The 22,759-nt window shown below is 36.9% G+C and overlaps 1 protein-coding gene and 2 long non-coding RNA genes across 9 annotated transcripts in view; 1 reads left to right on the forward strand and 2 right to left on the reverse strand.

The window, feature by feature from the left end:
- The window catches only part of LOC126375467 (uncharacterized), a 442,481-nt gene that overhangs the window by 122,956 nt on the left and 296,766 nt on the right, over positions 1-22,759 (forward strand). The gene's annotated exons all lie outside the window — the stretch shown is intronic.
- LOC126375609 (uncharacterized) lies at positions 10,821-11,715 on the reverse strand. Its single transcript, XR_007567620.1, has 4 exons — positions 11,440-11,715; positions 11,215-11,351; positions 10,996-11,130; positions 10,821-10,894 (listed from the first exon to the last, which is right to left on the reverse strand). It is a non-coding gene; the product is annotated as an uncharacterized LOC126375609 (long non-coding RNA).
- Positions 14,612-17,136, reverse strand: LOC126375611 (uncharacterized). Its single transcript, XR_007567622.1, has 3 exons — positions 17,017-17,136; positions 16,197-16,360; positions 14,612-15,212 (listed from the first exon to the last, which is right to left on the reverse strand). It is a non-coding gene; the product is annotated as an uncharacterized LOC126375611 (long non-coding RNA).

Here is a 22,759-nt window from a genome sequence, read left to right on the forward strand (position 1 = left end):
CTCCATACCCCCTCCGGTTGATTGAGGGGAGGCCTGTGCCCGGCAGTGGGACGTATATAGGCTGTTTATGTGTACGTAGTATTATTCCTTATTCTATGCCAGTACTGCCTTATTTTTTTCCTTAGTACACATTTCCATGACAAACCAGCGTAAATACGTCGAAATCAACCAAATATTTGGCAGCAACGGAGATTTACCGACACCTAAAAGATATTTTACTTGATTATTTGTGTTCAAAGCTTCCATTGTGTAATCATTTACTGGCTTCGGATATAATATATAGCGGATTTACATCAGCGTAAATCTGTTACAAAAATGGTGTTCGATGTTTTTCCATCCTTTTTTTTAAAGATAGATATAAAAGCTCAGGCCTCCGTGGTTCAAGGTAGCGCATTGGACTCACGATCCGGAGGCCCCGGGTTCGAATTCCGGTGGGGAAATGTCACTTGATTGTCCGAAAGTAAAATGATCCGTGCTTTATAAGGCACGTTAAGCCGTTGGTCCCGTTCACTACTTACTAATGTAGGTATGTAGTCGTTACATGAGTCATATCAGGGGCCTTTGGCGGCTCAATAACAACCCTGACACTAGGGTTTATGAGGTTGACATTCTACCTCGCATTCTCGCTTGAAGAATAACGTTCCGTAAGGGCAATTTCCCTCTAGTACATCATGGTGGCGCCACCAACAAAATGTTTGCAGTTGTGGTAGTGTCTATGATACAACTAGGTAAAATAGTTATAGGTATCAATTTAGCAATGGGACACTCATTCGTCTAAAGAGCGGCCCAGACTATCCATCTAGATATATCTTTGTAATCGAATACCATTGATGTATAACACGGTACTATTATGGTAACATGTACATATATATTAGCGGTTATTACATTGCCCTGTCCACCGGGCTAGATGCGTCAAAGTGCTAATAGCAAATCGGTAACCATGGTAACCACGCGAGTTGTTGGGGAGTTACCATGGTAACCGCGATTTCATGTTAGTGTAATATCGTCGATTTTCCCAATTTCGATGTGACCTTAACGCATCTAGCCCGGTGCACAGGGTAATGTTGTAACCGCTATTATCGAGTACAATAACTCACATACAAATAGTAGTACAAAAGCACACACACATTTTCTACACACACACGTACAACCGTCAGTATACGTCACTGAAAATCCAGTGGTAAATTTATAAGTCTGAAAAACTACGTAAGAGCGTGATCCAACTCACGTCCTATGGGACTCGAGCTTAGTTCACTTCGAGACGCCATTTATCGCGAGGAAAAAGGAGAATATTCCGACCGAGGTGCCTTCCCCAAGTCCCTATCGTTCTCATTTAGAACTTGTATTCATAAAACTGATACAAAAAACTTCAATACCGCGTTTCAGGCCCGTTGTTGTGATTGGCTGTCTTCCAAATATTATAAAAAACCGAGAGTTACAAAAGAAGTAAAATAAAATAAAAAATAATAAAACAAAAAATCAGAAATCAGAATCATTTATTCAACGTAATTATAAGGGATAAACTTGTTGAAGGTCAATGTAACATTTTTGAATTTACGTCATTTCGCAAGGTGTTATGGCTGATGAGAAGAAATGACAAGAAACTGCAACAGCAACACATCTTTTAAATCAATGAGGGTACATTACAAGTTATTCAATAACTAGAGGAACACATTCAATAACAGACATTTCTATCATTTAGGTAATCATTCAGTCAATCAATTAATTACTTTTTTATTATTATTATTATTTTTTAATAATACTTTATTGTACAACGACATATACAAAGGACATACGTAAACATACGAGTAAAAACATAAGCACAATAGGCGGCCTTATTGCTAAACAACAATTTCTGCCAGGCAACCTTAATCATCATCTCATAAATCATCATCTTATAATAAGCTTTTTTACATAAAGTAAGCTTCACATGAGCTTTAAATTTATTTTCTGACCATTTTAAAATATATTATCTGGTATTTTATTGTAAAAACGTATACATAACCCCAAAATAGATGAATTTAATTTACTTACTTAATCTAGATTTTTTTTTAAATTAAACTAGTTGGTAAGGGCTGGTGTTTGTTTAGTTAATTTGTGTGAATTGTCGCAGTAGACAGGTCTGATGGCCATTTGTGGTTTTCAGGGATAGGACAGAATTAGGGTATGAGGGCCTTTGGGACGGCTACTAATCCAACATTAAAGTTTGTGGTTGTGGAAAAAAGTTTTGACCACTATACTAAAGTTATGTGAAAGTAACGAAACGGCCTCCGTGGTCCAGTGGTTGAGCGTTGGGCTCACGATCCGGAGGTCCCGGACTCGAATCCCGGTGGGGATATTCAAAAACAAATTCAAATTCAAAAATATCTTTATTCAGTAGGTAACATAGTTACACTTTGAATCGTCAATTTTTACATAACGAACGTCTCATCCGCCTAAAACTACTGCAGCTTGTCACAACCTGTATAGCCGGGGAAAAGAAGCTGCAAGATAAACCTCGGCACAGGGCCCTAGACGTTCTTTAAAAAAATATACAAAAACCCGCCCACTGGGATTCGAACCCGGGACCTCCTCGTGATACCAACGCTCAACCACTGGACCATCGAGGCCGTTAAAAAGAAACTAGATTGGATGCTTTATCGCAAAACGTTCTTTCAAATCCAAAATAATTGAAAACAAATGCAAAATTAACATTCCGGCTTTAATTGAAAACAAACGAGGATAGCTAATGAGAATCCAATACAATACAATACAGAATGCTATTTATTGCATTTAATTGGCGATCTTATTGCTACACAGCAATTGTCAGCAAAACTCACTGTTGAGCTCACTTTTTTATCTAGTGATGTTCCTTTTTTTTTTGTTTTGGTTTTCCCCGAAGGGTAAGGCAAAGGGAACTATGCCCATACAGCCATGTCTGACGTATTTTTTTTCTTGATGATTAATGAAATGATGAAAGGTGATGATGATGAAACCTAAGCCCCCACCCTCGGAGTAGACTCCTACTCCGAACCCCAAACGAATTGACTCAAAAGTCCGCATAAACTTTTGAGTTATGAAGCGGCTTCCCGGCACGAAGCGAAAATAGGCAGATACACTTTGTTTATTGAATACTCCAATATAATAACACTCGCGAATGTCTTCCGACTAACTTAATGCGATCATTAACCACAAAACACCACTTCGTATTAATTATTTAGATTACTCAATGAAGAAAGCAACTGTCCCGTTCCCGTTTCCCGCCGAAAAGCCGATGTTCCTTTTCCAGGAATGTTCCTGTTATGAAAACTATTTTTAACAATAAGGACGCTGACTGGTGTGATAAGAGAGAGATGTGGCTTAAAAGACGATATAGTGACTAAGATTGAGAAGACAATAATAAATTGGTTTGGACGATAAATTGGAATGAAGGCTAACAGGATGACGAAAGCGGTATATAAAGCGAAGGTTGATGGTATAGGGCTGGCAGAGGAAAACCTAGAAGGACGTATATTGACCAAATTGGAGATGTCCTTAGAAAAGTTTTAATACGAACTACTCTGAACCGGCGTGCGCATATGAAACGATTCATGAATCTGGAGGAAGCAAGAGAAGTGTGTCAGGATCGAAGCAAATGGAATTCCATAGCCTCTGCTCACCCCGGTGGGAAATAGGCGTGAGTTTACATGAAATGTAAGTATAGCAACAACCTTATTTCACCTCTGTTTTTCAACAAGACGTTCGCGTTTGGCCTGGTTTCACATCGTTTGAAGTTTTCCAGAAAGCTGAAGCCTATTAAGGTTGTGGTCAGGTAAAACATTTAATTTTAAGATAGGCTGTAACTTCTTTTGTTTTCTTAATTAAAGAATAAACAAATGCCCGACTTGAAATCTTTTTATACAATCATTTCTTTCCTTAATATAATGTTTGTATTTTTAATTTCTTCAAAATACATTGGTTGAAAAAGTAAGAAGATACATAAATGTTACAAATTTATCTTAAGTGCAGTTTTTTCACTAACACGGCTCGTGCTTTATAGACGGTTATACAACTCACCACCGATCACGTTGGTCTAATAGAAAACTCGCTCCTAACTTAAAGATTTGAGAGGTCCGTACTTTACAGAAACGCTGCTTATCTGACCTTCCAACCCGGTAAGAGAAAACTAGCACAATACAGGTCAAGACACATACCTCTCAAACGCATTTCTCAAGAACGTGTGTTTCTTACGATGTTTTCCTTCTCCGTGCAGCACGTCATAATTATTTTATGATCCAACTAAATTCGAAGAACATTGGCCATCGAACCAGCGCAGCGACCGCACAGTGAGAGTCAAGCGTTCTTCCAACTAGGCTATCGTGGCTCATGTGTTTACATATTACATTGTTGTAGCATTTTATACTCTTTTCTTTGGCGTGATATTGTAGATTTGCCGTGTTAATTACTTGGCCGGATAAATGTGGAGAGCTGAGGGCTCACCCGGTATAAAATGTAGGACAACAGACCTGAGGGTGCCCAGGTGGGCGCGAACCTCGGCTCAGGGAACGTCAGTGTCGCATTCGGTTGAGTTGTAATGCCACCTGCGGCAAATCTACAATAAGTCACGAAAAAAAAAAAAACGGTTGAGCTGTAAACTCTCGGCATGTCACGGGAGCAAGCTACACAGGCTGCAAAAGATCGCGAGGAGTGGACACCAGGGGGGTTAAAATGGCCACATCGAAGCAATTCATGTAAGAAAGCAATATTGCAATTTGACATTTGCGCATATAAAAGTAAGTGCGCAATGCAAACAAATGTCAAATAGCAATATTGCTTTCTTAGATGAATTGCTTCGATGTGGCCATTTTAACCCCCCTGTTATTTGTGTACAGGATGTACATAACAGAGGATAAAAGGATTAGAAGAAAAAGAAGGTGTAGCAACACCATTACACAAAGCCCGGTCGGCTCACAGAGACACAGAAACATAATAAAGCAATGTTTGAAAGAATAAGGCTTCAACAGCGGGATTCTGTATCTCTCATGAATGTTTTATTATAAGTAGGCCTCCGGAGAGGCTTTGAAGGTCATAGAGTATATGTGAATCGGAATTGAGCCAGAAAAATATCAATCTGTGTTACCTGATTGAAAGCATATTGAACAAGTGTTTTTGTAAGATAAAATTCGTTCCCTTTTTTGACGTGACTTATTGTGATTTGCCGCAAACGGCATTAAGTATCTTCGTCTTTGCGAGTCGATGGCGATCGATACTAAATTTTTACTGACCAATAATTGGCCACTAATAAAAAAGAAAGATTCTCAAAAGGACAGATTAATCAATAAGGCAGATTCTCAAAAAACAAATTCTGAATAAGATAGTTTCTCAGAAGACAGATTCTCAAATATCGTGTCGCATCTACGAGACAACGTATTCTTTGCCCCCAAGTCCTAACGCGTTCGGGCTGTAAAGTTTACGTGCTTTAGTATGAACACACATTCATCTTAATTCCCGTGTATTAGATTGTCTAACTTTTTTCCTTGCCTACTTTACTTTTAAGGACCTTTTTCTATGCTCCGAGGCAATTACTTATTCAAGTGATATAAATCTTTAATCGTTTTTACCTGGCAAGACGCATAACATCGCCCCTTGTAATATGCGGCGAGCCGCTATTGCCATTAACCAGGCACAAGTATTGTAAAACACGTGATACTCGTAAGTACCTATCCAACTCAATAGTTTTCGAAAATAATTTAAAAGGATTACGAAGTGAGTTAAATCTAAATGGTTCTAAATGGATTTTATTATTTTACATTTATTTTTATTTCAATATTAATAAATTTTTTATTTTAGTAAATTTAATTTTAATAATTATGATTTTAATTTTAAGTACATTTTTAACTTTATTTCATTATTATTTTAACATTTTTGATTGTAGTAACTTTTAATTTTAAATTGACATAATTGTATCCTACAATGTGTGTTGCTAACCGACCCGAAATAAATGTATTTTTTATTTTATTTTATTAAATATATCTATAATTTTCCGCTCGCTATTTCATCATACAGTCCAGCCTTAGTAAGTAGTCTGGGGAATCCCAGTGGGGACATATCACAAAAAAACTTTGTGATCCCTAGTTTGGTTAGGACATTACAGGTTGATCACCTGACTGTCCCATACAGTCCAGCCTTAGTAAGTAGTCTGGGGAATCCCAGTGGGGACATATCACAAAAATACTTTGTGATCCCTAGTTTGGTTAGGACATTACAGGTTGATCACCTGACTGTCCAAAAAGTATGATGATCCGGGCTTCGGAAGGCACGTTAAGCCGTTGGTCCCGGTTGCTACTTACTGATGTAAGTATGTAGTCGTTACATGAGCCATGTCAGGGGCCTTTGGCGGCTCAATAAAAAAACTCTGACACAAGGGTTGATGAGGTTGGTAATCCACCTCACAACCCACAAGATAGAAGAAGGGTCTGTGGAAAACTATCTACGTGCTTATTTTCATCTAAATCGTTCCATTATCAGTAATTATTTCATAATTTTACGTTTATACTTCGTAAGTGATTTTATACATTTATAAGTATATTAAATAACTAGATGTCGCGTGGTTCGCTCGCAGCAAGCTGCTCGCGTGTCCTGTATTAGTTCGAAGCTTTGTATGGCGGCCATCTTGTTTTCGTGAAATCAAAAAAGTTCTAGGTGCTATAGTTTTGCCAGGTCGTAGGGTGTCTCCCTGATGCGGAGCAGTTTTCCAAGATGACGTTCCGATCACACCCCTATACATCAATGTTACCTCTGAGACATTATCTGGAAAAACAAAATTTTGTATGGCGGCCATCTTGTTTTTCCGCCATTTTGTTTTTTTTTTCACCGGCGATAAAATTTGATCAAGATTCAAATAGGTTTCGTGAAAAAAATATTGCTCCAGGTTTTATAGTTTTGCCAGGCCGTAGGGTGTCTTCCTGATGCGGAGCAGTTTTCAAAGATCTAGCAGTATTTAAATACTCAACATGACAATCCGATCAAATCCCTCATACATAATTTTTACCCCCTAGGCATTTTCTGAAAAAAGGAAATTTTGTATGGCGGCCATCTTGATTTTCCGCCATTTTGATTTTTTTTCACCGGTGACTGAATTTGACCAAGATTTAAGTAGGATAAAAGGAAAAAAAAATGTGCCGAGAGCGATAGTTTTGCCAGGTCATAGGGTGTCTCCCTGATGCGGAGCAGATTTCAAAGATCTGGAAGTTTTCTCATACTCAACAATACGTTCCGATTACAACCCCATACACACTTTTTAACCCCGAGGCATTTTTAGGAAAAACGAAAAATTTGTATGGCGGCCATCTTGATTTTCCGCCATTTTGTTTTTTTTTCACCGGCAATTAAATTTGACCAAGACTTAAATAGGTTTCGTGAAAACAGAAAAGTTCCAGGTGCGATAGTTTCGCCAGGCCGTAGGGTGTCTCCCTGATGCGGAGCAGCTATCGAAAACCCAGACGTGTTTTCATACTCGACATGACGTTCCGATCACACCACTATACATCATTTTTACACCCGAGACATTTTCTGGAAAAACCAAAGTTTCTATGGCGGCCATCTTGTTTTTTCGCCATTTTGTTTTTTTTTCACCGGCCATTAAATTCGACCAAGATTTAAATAGGTTTCGTAAAAACAAAAAAGTTCCAGGTGCGATAGTATAGCCAGGCCGTAGGGTGTCTCCCTGATGCGGAGCAGCTATCGAAAACCCAGACGTGTTTTCATACTCGACATGACGTTCCGATCACACCACTATACATCATTTTACACCCGAGACATTTTCTGGAAAAACCAAAGTTTCTATGGCGGCCATCTTGTTTTTTCGCCATTTTGTTTTTTTTTTTCACCGGCCATTAAATTCGACCAAGATTTAAATAGGTTTCGTAAAAACAAAAAAGTTCCAGGTGCGATAGTATAGCCAGGCCGTAGGGTGTCTCCCTGATGCGGAGCAGCTATCGAAAACCCAGACGTGTTTTCATACTCGACATGACGTTCCGATCACACCACTATACATCATTTTTACCCCCGAGGCATTTTCAGGAAAAACGAAAAATTTGTATGGCAGCCATCTTGATTATCCGCCATTTTGATTTTTTTTCACCGGCGATAAAATTTGATCAAGGTTTAAATACGTTGTGCGAAAAAAGAAATGTTCCAGGTGCGATAGTTTCGCCAGGCCGTAGGGTGTCTCCCTGATGCGGAGCAGGTTTTCAAGATCGAGAAGTATTTCCATACTCAACAATATGTTCCGATTACACCCCCATACACAGTTTTTACCCACGAGACATTTTCCGGAAAAATAAAATTTTGTATGGCGGCCATCTTGTTTTTCCGCCATTTTGTTTTTTTTTCACCGGCGATTGGATTTGACCAAGATTTAAATAGGATTTGCGAAAAAAAAATTGATCCAGGTCTCATAGTTGCGCCAGACTGTAGGGTGTCTCCCTGATGCGGAGCAGTTTTCCATGATCTGGAAGTTTTCCCATACTCACCGGGAGGTCCCGATCACACCCCCAATACATCATTTTCACCCCCCGACGCTCCTTCTGGGAGAACAACTATGTCAGTCAGTCAGTCAGTCAGTCAGTGGGTTTGCAGCTATATATAATATAACTAGATGTCGCGTGGTTCGCTCGCAGCAAGCTGCTCGCGTGTCCTGTATTAGTTCGAAGCTTTGTATGGCGATAGAATTTGATAGGTCTCGTGAAATCAAAAAAGTTCTAGGTGCTATAGTTTTGCCAGGCCGTAGGGTGTCTCCCTAAGGCGGAGCAGTTTTCCAAGATGACGTTCCGATCACACCCCTATACATCAATTTTACCTCTCAGACATTTTCTGGAAAAACAAAATTTTGTATGGCGGCCATCTTGTTTTTCGTGGTTCGCTCGCAGCAAGCTGCTCGCGTGTCCTGTATTAGTTCGAAGCTTTGTATGGCGATAGAATTTGATAGGTCTCGTGAAATCAAAAAAGTTCTAGGTGCTATAGTTTTGCCAGGCCGTAGGGTGTCTCCCTAAGGCGGAGCAGTTTTCCAAGATGACGTTCCGATCACACCCCTATACATCAATTTTACCTCTCAGACATTTTCTGGAAAAACAAAATTTTGTATGGCGGCCATCTTGTTTTTCCGCCATTTTGATATTTTACCACCAGAGAATAGATTTGACCAAGATTTAAATAGGTTTTGTGAAAAAACAATCGTTCCAGGTGCGATAGTTTTGTCAGGCCGTAGGGTGTCTCCCTGATGCGGAGCAGGTTTTCAAGATCGAGAAGTATTTCCATACTCAGCAATACGTTTCGATTACACCCCCATACACAGTTTTGACCCACGACACATTTTCTGGAAAAATCAAATTTTGTATGGCGGCCATCTTGATTTTCCGCCATTTTGATTTTTTTTCACCCACAATAGAATTTGACCAAGATTTAAATATGTTTCGCGAAAGAAAAATTGCTCCAGGTTTTATAGTTTTGCCAGGCCGTAGGGTGTCTCCCTGATGCGGAGCAGGTTTTCAAGATCGAGAAGTATTTCCATACTCAACAATACGTTCCGATTACACCCCCATACACAGTTTTTACCCACGAGACATTTTCCGGAAAAATAAAATTTTGTATGGCGGCCATCTTGTTTTTCCGCCATTTTGATTTTTTTTCACCGACAATACAATTTGACCAAGAATTAAATAGGTTTTGTGAAAAAAGAATCGTTCCAGGTGCGATAGTTTCGCCAGACTGTAGGGTGTCTCCCTGATGCGGAGCAGTTTTCCAAGATCTGGAAGTTTTCCCATACTCACCGGGAGGTCCCGATCACACCCCCCATACATCATTTTTACCCCCCGACGCTCCTTCTGGGAGAACAACCCTGTCAGTGAGTCAGTGAGTCAGTGAGTCAGTCAGTCAGTCAGTACATGGGTTTGTAGCTTTATATAATATAACTAGATGGTGCTAAGTGCGCTCGCTGCTAAAGCAGCTTCGCGGGCGTTGTATGTGGATTGACGTTTTCGTATAGTTTGTTTCGCATCACAGATTTGTAATAAGTAACTATTAAGACAGACACAAAAAGAAATAAAAAAAATGTGTAGGATATTGTTGGTTTATTTTATGTTATCAAAAAATAAAAATATAACATTATATTCTCTCTCTCTCCCTTGCATTGTTCCCATATGGTGGTGGGGTCTTTATTCCGAGTCTTTTCCTTCCACTTCGCTCTGTTGGATGTATCGTCTGCGGAAACATTGCAGGAATAAAGATCTTCTTTGATGACATCTGCTTCTTTGCCTTCTGTATTTCCTGTTAAAAATAAAATAATATTAATTTATTTATAATAACGTACACATACATACATACATAAACTCACGCCTATTTCCCACCGGGGTAAGCAGAGACTATAGAATTCCATTTGCTTCGATCCTGACACACTTCTCTTGCTTCCTCCACATTCATCAATCGCTTCATACACGCACTGTCTTGGTTTATATAATAACGTATAGATATAATATCCTTTTCTTAGTCGATAGCGATACGTTTTTGCCAAAGTGGTCGTGGTCGTCATGTAACGTACCTCGATATCTTGTAACTTTTGATTGCTGGCTGTCACACTGCTGCGTGCATTGAAGGACTTCAGGCTTGGTCGATTTTATTCTATTGCAATCATAATCTCCTACACAGTTTATTACACTCTGCATTTCCTGTGAATAAAATATATATTACATTTTTTTCCTTAGTCTATAGCGATACGTTTATGCCAAAGTGGTCGTGATCGTCATGTAACGTACCTCGACATCTTGTTACTTTTGAATGCTGGCTGTCACACTGCTGCATTCTTTGAATGAGCGGCCAACATCAGGCTTGGTTTATTGTATTAATGATCTCCTACGCAGTTTTTTGCCTTCTGCATTTCCTGTAAATAAAACATATAATTAAATATTATATGTAATTTATTTTCCTTAGTCGATAGCAATACGTTTTTGCCAAAATAGTTGTGGTCGTCATGTAACGTACCTCGATATCTTGTTACTTTTGATTGTTGGCTGTCACACTGCTGCATTCATTGAAGGAGCTGGCAACATCAGGTTTGGTTTATATAATACTTTTGTATTAATGATCTCCTACGCAGTTTTTTGCCTTCTGCATTTCCTGTAAATAAAATATATAATTTATTTTCCTTAGTCGATAGCGATACGTTTTTGCCAAAATAGTCGTGGTCGTCATGAAACGTACCTCGATATCTTGTAACTTTTGATTGCTGGCTGTCACACTGCTGCATTCATTGAAGGGGGGCTGCTGACTTCAGGCTTGGTCGATTTTATTCTATTGCAATCATGAACTCCTACACAGTTTATTGCCATCTGCATTTCCTGTAAATAAAATATATATTATTTTTTTTTTCCTTAGTCTATAGCGATACGTTTTTGCCAAAGTGGTCGTGATCGTCATTTAACGTACCTCGATATCTTGTTACTTTTGATTGCTAGCTGTCACACTGCTGCATTCATTGAAATAGCGGCCAACATCAGGCTTGGTAGTACTATTGTATTAAAATCTCCTACGCAGTTTTTAGCATTGTGCATTTCCTGTTAAAAAATAATAATGTTTATTTATATATATTAACTTTTATTTATAAATATATACATATATATTTTAGGTGATTTCCAAACTACCCAGGAGGTACACCCAGTAGCTCGCTTTTTTTCATGTGGTTCCCCCGCTAATCGAGGCCGCATCCACCTACTTATATGAGAAGTAGGTTCTATCTAATGAGTTAGCAATAGTCATTCAATAAGCAGAGAAATGTGAAAGAAAAAGCAATTTTTAGCTAAGGAATTTAAAATAAAAAGCAATTTTCAGCAATTAGCATGCAATAAGCAAAGCAATTACTCAGTAATTGTCAAACATAAGCGAGTTGTATAATTTAAAGATATTATTGACAATAACAAACACGTACCGAGTTTGTTAATACTTACATTGAGTTATCATCGCTAAGTTGACCAAATTATTAGTACAGGTTATCACATTCACTAAATGAAAATATGTGTTTTTATCAATTGTAACAATGCTTGCATGACCTAACCAACCGTTGGTGTTGTGGACGCCAATCTTCAAGAGACAAGTGGACGGGTGTGAGGAAAACTGGCAAGATGAACACGTCGGTGTGGGTGCGACTGGTGCACGGGAGAGAAGTGGAGCTAGTTGGCAGATGGAATTAGGCATCACTCTCTTGCTTCAGTTAAGTTCCACTCAGATCAGGTGGGTTGTCGCATGGATGAACATCGCATGGGTTGGAGTAATTCGGAGTAGAACTGTCCATGTTGTTCCCTTCATCGTAGGCACTTCAGTGGACTGTGGGTCGATCAACAATAGTTACGTGAGTTGGCTGTCAAACCGATATGACGTGCCAGCCGAATCTAGCGACCAGGTATGCAGGGGATGGAGGTATCCTGTGGAGTAATCATATCAGCAAAGGTGAAAATGTCGGTTGGGAGTGAAATGGAGGGAGAAGGAGAGCTGCAGTCAGCGGTCACGATCTTGCTGTAAATAGACTACATGCTCAGTTTACGTGTAGTTGTAACTGTTCGAAGTTAATTGAAAACGATCGATATGCAAATTCCTGTTTAATGAAACAAGTAATAAATGAACAGGCAGGTATTTTTTCGGTATTTAAACGCTAAGACCGATGTTTGTTTATTGATTAGCAGTGGTATGATGAATTCTTGGATACTGATGAATGCTAATAAGCTAAGTATTTAAACCAAAATCACATTCAGAAGCACTAAAAACACATTAAATTAAAGAACGAAATAATACCGTATGAAATATTATTTAATATAATATAAAGGATGGAAAGAAGAAATGACAAGAATGCTATTTAGCGTGACATGGCTCTAACCAGATCCACTGGAAAACATAAAACCATGTAAAACCCTAAGTTTTTGTTTAGCTCATACACGATATTATGTTTTTTGAGGAACCGTGTCATGCGAAACAGTGTTCTATTGAAAAGTATTGTAAGAAGAAATGCAAAGAACACAATTTAGCGTGACATAGCTCTAACCAGATCCACTGGAAAACATAAAACCATGTAAAACCCTAAGTTTTAGTTTAGCTCATATACGATATTATGTTTTTTGAGGAACCGTGTCATGCGAAACAGTGTTCTATTGAAAAGTATTGTAAGAAGAAATGCAAAAAACACCATTTAGCGTGACATAGCTCTAACCAGATCCACTGGAAAACATAAAACCATGTAAAACCTAAGTTTTAGTTTAGCTCATACACGATATTATCTTTTTTGAGGAACCGTGTCATGCGAAACAGTGTTCTATTGAAAAGTATTGCAAGAAGAAATACAGAAAACACCATTTAGCATGACATGGCTCTAACCAGATCCACTGGAAAACATAAAACCACATAAACCCTAAGTTTTAGTTTAGCTCATACACGATATTATGTTTTTTGAGGAACCGTGTCATGCGAAACAGTGTTCTATTGAAAAGTATTGCAAGAAGAAATACAGAAAACACCATTTAGCATGACATGGCTCTAACCAGATCCACTGGAAAACATAAAACCACATAAACCCTAAGTTTTAGTTTAGCTCATACACGATATTATGTTTTTTGAGGAACCGTCTCATGCGAAACAGTGTTCTATTGAAAAGTATTGTAAGAAGAAATGCAAAGAACACAATTTAGCGTGACATAGCTCTAACCAGATCCACTGGAAAACATAAAACCATATAAAACCTAAGTTTTAGTTTAGCTCATACACGATATTATGTTTTTTGAGGAACCGTGTCATGCGAAACAGTGTTCTATTGAAAAGTATTGCAAGAAGAAATACAGAAAACACCATTTAGCATGACATGGCTCTAACCAGATCCACTGGAAAACATAAAACCATATAAAACCTAAGTTTTAGTTTAGCTCATACATGATATTATGTTTTTTGAGGAACCGTCTCATGCGAAACAGTGTTCTATTGAAAAGTATTGTAAGAAGAAATGCAAAGAACACAATTTAGCGTGACATAGCTCTAACCAGATCCACTGGAAAACATAAAACCATGTAAAACCTAAGTTTTAGTTTAGCTCATACACGATATTATGTTTTTTGAGGAACTGTCTCATGCGAAACAGTGTTCTATTGAAAAGTATTGTAAGAAGAAATGCAAAGAACACAATTAAGCGTGACATAGCTCTAACCAGATCCACTGGAAAACATAAAACCATATAAAACCTAAGTTTTTGTTTAGCTCATACACGATATTATGTTTTTTGAGGAACCGTCTCATGCGAAACAGTGTTCTATTGAAAAGTATTGTAAGAAGAAATGCAAAGAACGCCATTTAGCGTGACATAGCTCTAACCAGATCCACTGGAAAACATAAAACCATATAAAACCTAAGTTTTAGTTTAGCTCATACACGATATTATGTTTTTTGAGGAACCGTCTCATGCGAAACAGTGTTCTATTGAAAAGTATTGTAAGAAGAAATGCAAAGAACACAATTTAGCGTGACATAGCTCTAACCAGATCCACTGGAAAACATAAAACCATATAAAACCTAAGTTTTAGTTTAGCTCATACACGATATTATGTTTTTTGAGGAACCGTCTCATGCCAAACAGTGTTCTATTGAAAAGTATTGCAAGAAGAAATACAGAAAACACCATTTAGCATGACATGGCTCTAACCAGATCCACTGGAAAACATAAAACCATATAAAACCTAAGTTTTAGTTTAGCTCATACATGATATTATGTTTTTTGAGGAACCGTCTCATGCGAAACAGTGTTCTATTGAAAAGTATTGTAAGAAGAAATGCAAAGAACACAATTTAGCGTGACATAGCTCTAACCAGATCCACTGGAAAACATAAAACCATGTAAAACCTAAGTTTTAGTTTAGCTCATACACGATACTATGTTTTTTGAGGAACCGTCTCATGCGAAACAGTGTTCTATTGAAAAGTATTGTAAGAAGAAATGCAAAGAACACCATTTAGCGTGACATAGCTCTAACCAGATCCACTGGAAAACATAAAACCATATAAAACCTAAGTTTTTGTTTAGCTCATACACGATATTATGTTTTTTGAGGAACCGTCTCATGCGAAACAGTGTTCTATTGAAAAGTATTGTAAGAAGAAATGCAAAGAACACCATTTAGCGTGACATAGCTCTAACCAGACCCACTGGAAAACATAAAACCATATAAAACCTAAGTTTTAGTTTAGCTCATACACGATATTATGTTTTTTGAGGAACCGTGTCATGCGAAACAGTGTTCTATTGAAAAGTATTGCAAGAAGAAATACAGAAAACACCATTTAGCATGACATGGCTCTAACCAGATCCACTGGAAAACATAAAACCACATAAACCCTAAGTTTTAGTTTAGCTCATACACGATATTATGTTTTTTGAGGAACCGTGTCATGCGAAACAGTGTTCTATTGAAAAGTATTGCAAGAAGAAATACAGAAAACACCATTTAGCATGACATGGCTCTAACCAGATCCACTGGAAAACATAAAACCACATAAACCCTAAGTTTTAGTTTAGCTCATACACGATATTATGTTTTTTGAGGAACCGTCTCATGCGAAACAGTGTTCTATTGAAAAGTATTGTAAGAAGAAATGCAAAGAACACAATTTAGCGTGACATAGCTCTAACCAGATCCACTGGAAAACATAAAACCATATAAAACCTAAGTTTTAGTTTAGCTCATACACGATATTATGTTTTTTGAGGAACCGTGTCATGCGAAACAGTGTTCTATTGAAAAGTATTGCAAGAAGAAATACAGAAAACACCATTTAGCATGACATGGCTCTAACCAGATCCACTGGAAAACATAAAACCATATAAAACCTAAGTTTTAGTTTAGCTCATACATGATATTATGTTTTTTGAGGAACCGTCTCATGCGAAACAGTGTTCTATTGAAAAGTATTGTAAGAAGAAATGCAAAGAACACAATTTAGCGTGACATAGCTCTAACCAGATCCACTGGAAAACATAAAACCATGTAAAACCTAAGTTTTAGTTTAGCTCATACACGATATTATGTTTTTTGAGGAACTGTCTCATGCGAAACAGTGTTCTATTGAAAAGTATTGTAAGAAGAAATGCAAAGAACACAATTAAGCGTGACATAGCTCTAACCAGATCCACTGGAAAACATAAAACCATATAAAACCTAAGTTTTTGTTTAGCTCATACACGATATTATGTTTTTTGAGGAACCGTCTCATGCGAAACAGTGTTCTATTGAAAAGTATTGTAAGAAGAAATGCAAAGAACGCCATTTAGCGTGACATAGCTCTAACCAGATCCACTGGAAAACATAAAACCATATAAAACCTAAGTTTTTATTTAGCTCATACACGATATTATGTTTTTTGAGGAACCGTCTCATGCCAAACAGTGTTCTATTGAAAAGTATTGTAAAAAGAAATGCAAAGAACACAATTTAGCGTGACATAGCTCTAACCAGATCCACTGGAAAACATAAAACCATATAAAACCTAAGTTTTAGTTTAGCTCATACACGATATTATGTTTTTTGAGGAACCGTCTCATGCGAAACAGTGTTCTATTGAAAAGTATTGTAAGAAGAAATGCAAAGAACACAATTTAGCGTGACATAGCTCTAACCAGATCCACTGGAAAACATAAAACCATATAAAACCTAAGTTTTAGTTTAGCTCATACACGATATTATGTTTTTTGAGGAACCGTCTCATGCCAAACAGTGTTCTATTGAAAAGTATTGCAAGAAGAAATACAGAAAACACCATTTAGCATGACATGGCTCTAACCAGATCCACTGGAAAACATAAAACCATATAAAACCTAAGTTTTAGTTTAGCTCATACATGATATTATGTTTTTTGAGGAACCGTCTCATGCGAAACAGTGTTCTATTGAAAAGTATTGTAAGAAGAAATGCAAAGAACACAATTTAGCGTGACATAGCTCTAACCAGATCCACTGGAAAACATAAAACCATGTAAAACCTAAGTTTTAGTTTAGCTCATACACGATACTATGTTTTTTGAGGAACCGTCTCATGCGAAACAGTGTTCTATTGAAAAGTATTGTAAGAAGAAATGCAAAGAACACCATTTAGCGTGACATAGCTCTAACCAGATCCACTGGAAAACATAAAACCATATAAAACCTAAGTTTTTGTTTAGCTCATACACGATATTATGTTTTTTGAGGAACCGTCTCATGCGAAACAGTGTTCTATTGAAAAGTATTGTAAGAAGAAATGCAAAGAACACCATTTAGCGTGACATAGCTCTAACCAGACCCACTGGAAAACATAAAACCATATAATACCTAAGTTTTTGTTTAGCTCATACACGATATTATGTTTTTTGAGGAACCGTCTCATGCGAAACAGTGTTCTATTGAAAAGTATTGTAAGAAGAAATGCAAAGAACACCATTTAGCGTGACATAGCTCTAACCAGATCCACTGGAAAACATAAAACCATATAAAACCTAAGTTTTTGTTTAGCTCATACACGATATTATGTTTTTTGAGGAACCGTCTCATGCGAAACAGTGTTCTATTGAAAAGTATTGTAAGAAGAAATGCAAAGAACGCCATTTAGCGTGACATAGCTCTAACCAGATCCACTGGAAAACATAAAACCATGTAAAACCCTAAGTTTTAGTTTAGCTCATACACGATATTATGTTTTTTGAGGAACCGTCTCATGCGAAACAGTGTTCTATTGAAAAGTATTGTAAGAAGAAATGCAAAAAACACCATTTAGCGTGACATAGCTCTAACCAGATCCACTGGAAAACATAAAACCATATAAAACCTAAGTTTTAGTTTAGCTCATACACGATATTATGTTTTTTGAGGAACCGTCTCATGCGAAACAGTGTTCTATTGAAAAGTATTGTAAGAAGAAATGCAAAGAACACAATTTAGCGTGACATAGCTCTAACCAGATCCACTGGAAAACATAAAACCATATAAAACCTAAGTTTTTGTTTAGCTCATACACGATATTATGTTTTTTGAGGAACCGTCTCATGCGAAACAGTGTTCTATTGAAAAGTATTGTAAGAAGAAATGCAAAGAACACAATTTAGCGTGACATAGCTCTAACCAGATCCACTGGAAAACATAAAACCATTCAATCCCTAAGTTTTTATTCTGCACTTACTATGTATATTATATTATATATTATTGTATGTATATTCATGGTAAGTTGGATTTACTGTAGGTGTATGCAAATTAATAACAAGCATATTTGTTTGTTATTTACGTCATTATAAGTAAATAAATAACGAATGTAGACTTTAAAAAAACTATTATCTTAAAATATTACGTAGGTAGTTTGTTGGTTATGACTGTACACATATGAATTAAACTATTTGCAGTTACTTTCATTTCTAATAACATTTGGTGTATTTGGTAACATTTAAAACTGTACAATTTTACCAGAATATATAAAATATGACTCGCTTTCTATTTTTTTAAATAAAGGCGTTTTCTTTTACCTTTCAATTTTTAAGTATTTTTTTTTTGTTTTAGCCATATTTTATTTGAAAATTTGAATATCAAAGTTCCACGTTGTTAGGTAGTGCTTTCTTCTCCAATTGTTGTTTTTCCAAGTAGCAGGTATTTTCTAGCAATTTCACTTTATTTAGCCTGTATACATGTATTAATTACTTTATGTATGTTTTGTATCGATGAGTGATCATTCTTCTGTCAATACTGGTGAGACCCGCTTGTGGGAGGCCAGAAATTAACATGATCAAATTTGTTTTTGAATTTGCTTAAGATGGTATAGAACATTCTTTGTTGATTATAGGCTTAATTATTTTTACATACGCCATTAAAGGTAAAGCATGGTGTACTTAATATCCTCCTGTGGCTTAGATTTTCAAACACAATAGCGAAACAATGGGATTTTGTTTAAGGACTTTTTTTCATGTTTAGCCCATCTGACAGTCGTCATATTTACCCATGTTTATGAATGAAATTGTTCGCACTGCCGGATACAGGTAATTACTGACTTATTTTATTGCACAACACAATAAATAATGTTCTAAATAACACTTTTCATTTATATATTTGTAGCCACAAATCTGTGCAATTGATGATGCGTCTTTGCTGACACAATGACGATGACGATTCATACACCATTGAATGCTAATGTATAATATACTGTATCCATCACAGGACACGCGAGTTTTACTATGTAGCGTTTATGTGTACTCATTAATCGATTTCCAGCTTGGCAATTGTTTAAGTTTCTGAATCTTTCTTCGAGCAGACATTTGAAGTAATGTTATTTCTTAAAGTTTCCTTGATGATGAGTAAACAGATCCGGATCCGGAGTTTTCTTTCTTCCTTATATTTATTATTTTAAGGCCTTCCTTTTTTTTTGTTCCTTATATTTATATTTTTTTTGTTTGTTTACTTAATTCTAACTTAAGTTACTAATATACGCTAGTATAAAATATTCTTTAGTACAATTTTAATGCAAATTATATTTTTTTACTATATTGATGAGTAAAACTACACATTACACAAATTTAATCGGTTATAAAAACTTATTTTTCATTGTACATTTATTTTCCTGAATTAATGAATGAAAATATCAAGTCGTTTGTATTATAAAATAGCTAATCCAACTTACCATGAATATCGTATTTTTTTTATTATTTTAGTAAATATATTTTGCTTACTGCTTAGTGAATGATAAAAAAATAAGTCACTGAAATGACAAAGATAAATTTTACTTAATGTAAGTTAGGTATTGGGTAAAATGCTTTTGAATGATGATTTGTTTAAATATACTCGTAGAAGTATAATTACTGCATAACTTATTGCTTTAAGTTGAGAAAGTAACACTTAGGAGAAAAATGTATCAATAAACATCATTGGTGTCTTCATCGAAATATTTTAGTATTCATTTATTGTTTATATACGCACTTAAATTTGGTAACAAAATCATTTGTATAGCGTTATAAAGTAAAAAATGAACATCAATAAATCATACGTTTGCTTACAAAAAACAAACAGTTTTAGCGCTTAAACACTGAAACAGAATTATTTTCAAATAACTTCGAACAATTACCACTTTAATACACCTAAACTAAACATTGTCCATGTACAGCGAGATCCTGAATACTGATTACAGTTTCCGTACTCCCTCCTTTCCAGTCCTAAGCGACATTCAAACCTTCACTGACACGATCATTCCACAGGATACGTCCATCCCTTGTATCCCAGATCGCAAGAATCGGCTAGCACGGCATAGCAGCTTGACAGCTAAAACTCACGCAACCATTGTTGAACGACCTACAAAATCCACCGAAAATGCCTACGACGATGGGAACGACACCGACAGTTCTACTCCGGATCATTCCAACCTGCGACATTCATCCATATGACAGCTTACTTGATCTGAGTGGAACTCAGCTAAAGCAATCGAGTGATACCTGCCTCCATCTTCCAGCCAGCTCCACTTCACTCCCATGCACCGGTCGCACCCGCAGCCAAGTGTTCATCCTGCCAGTTCACTTCACGCCCGTTCTCTCGTCCCCTAAAGATGAGCTTCCACAGCGTTAACGGCTGGGAAGGGCATGCACACATTGCCAATTGATTAACACACATTTTAATTCAGTGATTGTGACTAATAAAATGGTAAACCTAGCTTTGAAATTCAATGTAACCATCATCAAATCGAGTGCAAGCTTGTTAAAGTCAGTTTTATCGTTAAATTATACGAAAAGAAGAAAAAACAAGATAGAATGAATATAAATAATAATAAATAATTCGCAATATACGATAATTTCAGCACATGATTTAACCGATCTAAAAAAACCCAATAAGCTTAATAACAGAGATGAACTGTTCAGTCTTTTCAAGAAATGCCACCCTAATAAAGTTACGTTAAACTTAAAAGTTCTGATATGATAACGTTATTCGAGAAAGGTTGGTCATTTAAGATTCGGTGCCTGGGTAGTAGTACTTTTATGTCACGTCTTTCGCGAACGCGACCTAAAGCTACATACAGTTGACCGTGACTAAACATGTCAGATCTAAGATCGACCCCAACGCGACTAATCGTTTGACCCTGGCTCTTGTGAATGGTCATTGCATAACACACCTGCAATGGGAATTGACGGCGACACATCTCGTAAGGGCTGTTATGTTCTATAGGCGCTTTAAAAAGAATTCGAGGGATCAAATAATCTCCTAGTTCACCTTGTTTCCGAACTTTAATAATATATGGAGATGTTTCAACGACTATTACTTTGGTGCCATTTACTAAGCCGTCCGCGAAACTAAGATTACGCGTGATTACACAAACACATTCTAATTTTAATTGTAAGTCGAAATCTGGAACACCTTGTGGTCGAAGTGTATGTAAAAATTCAGGACTAAAATATACTTGATCAGCGTTGTCGCTTAAAACTTTGTCTATGGCATAAAAATGTAATACTTCTCCTGGTAGTTTGTCTAAAATAACGGCATTAATTTCTCTAACTGCATCGTTACGGGTGCATAGAATCGCTCTGAAGGAGCATACGCCTGGCTCAGTAAGGGTAACTTCTGGAAATACAAAATCAATTAAATCTTCTAATTCAGTAACATAATCAATGGATTCAAGTTGGACTAATTGCAAATCATTATTATTTGTTTCTAACCTATGAGTAGGTAATGAATTTGAACCCAGTTTTAAAAGAAATTCTGCATACTGTGCGTCATCCTTACATCTCTGTGAAGTTACCAAACTAAATTTTTTCAACTGTTTCCAAATAGGAGAAGTTTTTAGTGACGCGTTTAATATATCAAAATTCGTTCGTGCTTCTGGGACTACAGGAGGAATTTGACGAAAATCTCCTGCAAAAATAATTATTTTAGAACCAAAAATTTTGTCTGACCTCATCAAATCCTGCAATGACCTATTTAATAAATTTATAAGGTATTTATGAGCCATCGGCGCTTCATCATACACAATGAGATTAGAATTGTAAATCAATTCAGCTCTTTGAGTACCATTTGAGATGTTCCAGTATCCGCTATCATCTAATAGATGTAAAGGAAATCTAAACAAGGAATGAGCCGTCATTCCGTTTGTGTAATTTTGAGCAGCAATTGCAGACGATGCACAGGTTAAAACTATACCTTTAAGGTTACCGCGGATATATGCAGTTATGACCTTTAATAAAAGCGTTTTTCCGGTGCCGGCGGGGCCATCGATAAAAATCGCACAGTTGTTGGATTCTCGGTAAACACTATCAACGCAAAGCTTTTCCACGTAATCGAATACGGCACGTTGATCGGGAGATAACTGTGGCAACCACTCTTCTACGTATGATTTCAAACTATCTAAATCATATTCAGTGCGTTCCCTATCCAACTCCGTTGACCTGTAAACTACTTCCGGCAAACCTTGTTCTATTAACGAAGTTCCGTGTCTGCGTAGCATTCTATCTATTTGAATGAGGCACATGTTAAACGCGTTTTCTTCGTCATCTGGCACCCTGTAAAGGAAATCTTCGGCCAATTGACGTTTATACGTGTTCCACAGTGACGCCACTGAGGCACCATTAACAGCCAGCGTTACAAAAAAGCTACGAAGTCGTGGTCCGGTTAAAAAAGTGGAAGCTTCTTCCATAGCCCGTTCATATTCGACTGCGTCGTCCGCAAGTCCTACGAATTTGGCAGCTTCTTGAAAAGTTGTGCAATTTGGACCTCCAATTTGAAGTAAATCCG

The sequence above is a fragment of the Pectinophora gossypiella genome, chromosome 19 (assembly GCF_024362695.1).
Source record: "Pectinophora gossypiella chromosome 19, ilPecGoss1.1, whole genome shotgun sequence".
Classification (NCBI taxonomy): domain Eukaryota; kingdom Metazoa; phylum Arthropoda; class Insecta; order Lepidoptera; family Gelechiidae; genus Pectinophora; species Pectinophora gossypiella.